We start from the raw sequence: 4,486 nt of genomic DNA on the forward strand, positions 1-4,486 counted from the left end.
GGAGAGAGAGAGTGAGAGGAGAGGGAGGGAGAGAGAGAGAGAGAGAGAGTCAGAGAGGATGGAGAGAGATGAGAGAGAGGAGAGGGGTGAGACGATGAGAGAGGGGAGAGAGAGAGAGAGAGAGAGAGAGAGAGAGAGAGAGAAAGAGAAAGAGAGAGGGACAGAGAGAGAAAGAGAAAGAGAGGGGGACAGAGGGAAAAGTAGAAAGACAGAGGGACAAAGGCAGAAAGAGAGAGAGGGAGGGAGGGAAAATGAGAGACAAAAAGTGGGAGATAGAAAGAGAGAGAAAAAGAGGGAGATAGAAAGAGAGAGAGAGGGAGAGAGAAAGAGAGAGAGGGAGGGAGGGAAAAAGAGAGAGAAAGAGAGGGAGATAGAAAGAGAGAGAGAGGGAGAGAGAAAGAGAGAGAGACGGAGAGAGAAAGAGAGAGAGATAGGGAGAGAGGGAGGGAGAGGGAAGGGGGAGAAGGGGGGGGGGAGGAGGGGGGGGAGGAGGAGGGAGGAGGGGGGGGAGGAGGGGGAGGAGGGGGGAGGGGAAGAGAAGAGAGGGGGGAGGAGAGAGGAGAGGAGGGGGGGAGGGGGGGAAGAAGGAGAGGAGGAGAGAGAAGGGAGGGGGGGGAGGGAGAGAGAGGGGGGGGGGGAGAAGGGGGGGGGAGGAGGAGGGGGGGGGGAAGGGGGGAGAGAGGGGGGGGAGAGGAGGAGAAGGGGAAGGAGAAGGGGGGAGGGGGGGGGGGGGGGAGAGAGAGGAGGAAAGGAGGGGGAGGAGGAAAGAGAGGGAAAGGGAAGAGGAGGGGAAGAAGGAGAGAGGGGAGAGGGGAGATCATAAAGTTTTTAGTTATCTGCAATAACGCTGTTTCAGTGGATAACTATTTCTAAAGTCATGCTGTGTTTTAGATAATAGGTTACTGGCCTCCAGGAAATTCGTTAGTTGATTTGCTACGATTTCCTCAAGAACTTAGATAATACAGGGAGTATTGTATAGGGCGGTAATTTTAACGTCGTCTATATCTCCTGATTTGAAAATTGGTGTTACTATTTCCATGTTTCCAAAGCGATGGAAAAAACACCAGTGACCAGGGAAGTGTTAATTATGTGCGGTTGTGGTAGACTATCCTTAATAAGCGCAAAGCAATACCGCTGCTCTACAGCATTTGTTTCGCGAAGGTGGTTTTATTATTAGGATATATAGTTTCCATCAATTGGTTTTGGTCTGAAAATTTAGATGTAGACATGCTTGATTTATATTTTGCTGTAATGTAGACGCATTTTTGTTTGTTTCATAAGTTAGTTTACTATTTTTGAAAAGAAGTCGTTTAAAATGCTATTGCTATGTGTAGAACTTGTACGATTATCAGTGTGGTGTTGTTGCTGGTACGATTGACTTAATAATTTTCCATGTTTTATCGATTTTTTTTTATTTCTATGAATCTGTCTCTGAATAATTTGTTTTTGCACTTTGTATTAACTGTTTAACAATTTTTCTTTTTTATTTTATAATCTGCCTTAGGGCGGGCGTCATTTCTGTATTTTTGAGACTATGGTGGGCATTATTTCTGTCTTTAGTCCCTCTTGATGTCGTCATCTATCCAAGGAGCAGGGGGGACGTACTGACGACTCTCGTTACAAGAGGTGCCAACGCGTTAATACTGCTTTTAATCACTTCCGTAAGGATAGTTACCTGTTTGTCTACATCATCTGTTGAAAAGATATTTAAGAGCATCGTCTCTTTAGATCTGATGAGCTCGATGAATGATTGAAGATTGTAATGCTTGAGGTCACGAAATGTTTTTGTTATCGGTGGTCGCTTTGGTTGTTTTATATTCAATGTGAATGTGAGAAGTTCATGGTCAGCAATATGACACGGGATGACATCCGTATGATGGATAATGTCTGACCTGTTAGTTATTATTACATCTAATAAGGATGAGGTGTTTTCTGTAATACGTGTAGGTTTATCTATAATTTGTTCTAGTTTGTTTTTCTTTATTATCTTAGCTAATTTAGCATCAGATTTAGTCAAATCATTTATATCACCTAAGATAAAGAATGGTTTATTTTTCAATGACATTTCTCTAAAGACTTGTTCTATGTATTCAAAAGATTCTAAAGTTGCATGAGGATGCCTATAAACTACGCCAATAATAATGGAAGGAAGCATGTTTCTCTGTACGGTAACCCAGACATCTTCTACGGCAGAATTATTAACTGCTGTAGGAGATATCATGGTTGATTTCAGGTTATCCCGTACATACATACATACTCCTCCTCCACGCCCTGCATCGCATCTATAGATATTGAAATTTGGAACTGTTATGAAATTACTAACCATTTCCTGGTGGAGCCATGTTTCACTGATGCACAGAATGTCTATGTTTCTCTCCTCAATTAGCATTTTAATTTCGTCAAAGTGCCCGAGGAGAGATTGTGCGTTAAGGTGTTCTATTTTTAAGACCGCTGACGGCGATGCCTGGTCAAACGTTCTGATCGCTCTTGTACTTGTTTTTATTTAAGAACACTTTCACATTTGCGGGGAAAGCGTCTGAGTTTATGAAAATATCGGGCTTTATGTCCTTTCCTCTTACTGACACTGTAAAACTGGTGTAGTAATCTTGGGTCATCTTGGTGCGGTGTGCTTTTACACTTGTTATGTTTTCGAAATGTTCACAGAGGTGATTTTCAATGTCCTCTTCATTTGTGTCTGGATGACAGCTGGTAATATAGAGGTACACTGTGTCAGGTCGGTCTACTCCTTTTAGCGGCTTTGGAGTTTGTTCTACTCTTGCTTTTCTTTTGTTGTTCCTTGATACGACCTTGACATAACCTTCGTCATCGTCGTCTTGGCTGGATTGTGCTTGTTTCGTTGTTTCGTGATTGACTCTTGTTTTCTCAGCATAATTATTGATTATGACTGAGTGCCCTGCTGGAGGCGGGGGGGCAGGAGGGGGGGCGGAAGCTCCTTCCACCTGCTGCTGAGCTGTTTCCTCCCAGTGGCGGTTGAGATTGAGTTGCTCTTGCTTGTTCTTCTTTTGTTTCTTTTTGGAGCTTAGTTTAGGGGATACCTGTGTAGAAGCTTCATGTCTGGTCTTATTCTGCATACCTGTTTTCGGTCTGACGGAGAGAGAGTTTGCGGATGACTCATGCTTCGGGGAGGTGGGTATGTCTCCTGTAGGGGCGGGGGTCTGCTGGCCGGGAGCGTCGATGGTGGGGCGCGTAGATGGCTCAGCAGAGTTGGGGGCCGGCGAGTCAGCAAGGGCACGAGGCGGCTGGCTGACCGTAGGCAGGGGGAGGGAGGATAACGGGTGGGGAGGTCCAGGCAGGGAGAGAGAGGAGGGTATCGGGTGGGAAGGATTGCTGGTCGTGGGTATCCGGGGTGGAGGTAGGGGGAGGAGATGCAAACGGAAACGCTTCGTATGCATTCTGCCATGGGTGGGAGATGGGGGGTTGGGGGAGGTTGGATCTTGACATATTGCACCTTGCCCTATGATTCTATTTAAAGCCGCCTGCTGTTCAGAAAACATTCCGATCAGCAGGTCGATCTTGTTTTCCATCAGATTTTGGTCTGTGTAAGAGGGCCCACTGTAGGTCTGTGTTCCCTGGTATGTACACTTTTGGAAGAATTTTACAAAAGTTGTTGAGATACCTGGTTTCTTTGGTGGCGACCAGTCTGTTGGGGGGGTGTCCGTCGTTGTTGTTACGAACACAATATTTGGATTTTCAACACATTGATCAAGCATAGTGTTCACGATAATGTTTGTCATCCGTTTAGTGTCCCATGTCGTATTTCTAGGTTTTCTAGAGTCTGATAGGTTGATGGCAATGTCATGGGCCTCTTCGATTTCAGACGGTCTGTAGTATTTTTTAATTTGATCACTGAGGACAGACCTTGGCCACGGCCTTTTTGTTGCAATGAAGCATAGAATTGTGTTAAGCACTATTGTAACACTGCCGCACTAATATATTGATTTCCTGTTTTCTGTATGGTTGTTTGCACTGTTGTCATTGCTGGTGATGCTGCTGAAAAAATACCCCTCACCTTGGGCCTGGGGGCAGCCTTGACCCTGACTGCCATGGGGTTGCCCATTCTCGTGGGCGGGGGGACAGCTCTGACCCACGCTGCCAGGGGGCCCATATCCTAGGGCTGAGGTCCCGATACCCTGGGAGGGGGGCACATTACCCTGGGCCAGGGGTTCCATTTCACCCTGGGGAAGAGGGCTCGGGCTAGCTGCCCGAGGAAGCACCAGGGAAGCCCCCAGGTTGGCCCCCTCAAACCCTGGGGGAGGGGTCAGATTACCCTCTGACACTGCGGGACCATGAGAAGGCATGGTTTGCTGAGTTGCGGGGCTGCGGCGGAGAGGAGGCAAAAACACGACCGATCACCACGGCAGCTAGACTCAGAGAGAGAGAGAGAGGGAAAGAGAAAGAGAGAGAGGGAGAGGGAGAGAGAGAGAGGGAGAGGGAGAGGGAGAGGGAGAGGGGGAGGGGGAGGGGG

This window comes from Penaeus japonicus, unplaced genomic scaffold (genome assembly GCF_977035675.1).
Source record: "Penaeus japonicus unplaced genomic scaffold, GWHDUDI00000001_assembly GWHDUDI00000038, whole genome shotgun sequence".
In the NCBI taxonomy this organism is placed as follows: Eukaryota; Metazoa; Arthropoda; class Malacostraca; order Decapoda; family Penaeidae; genus Penaeus; species Penaeus japonicus.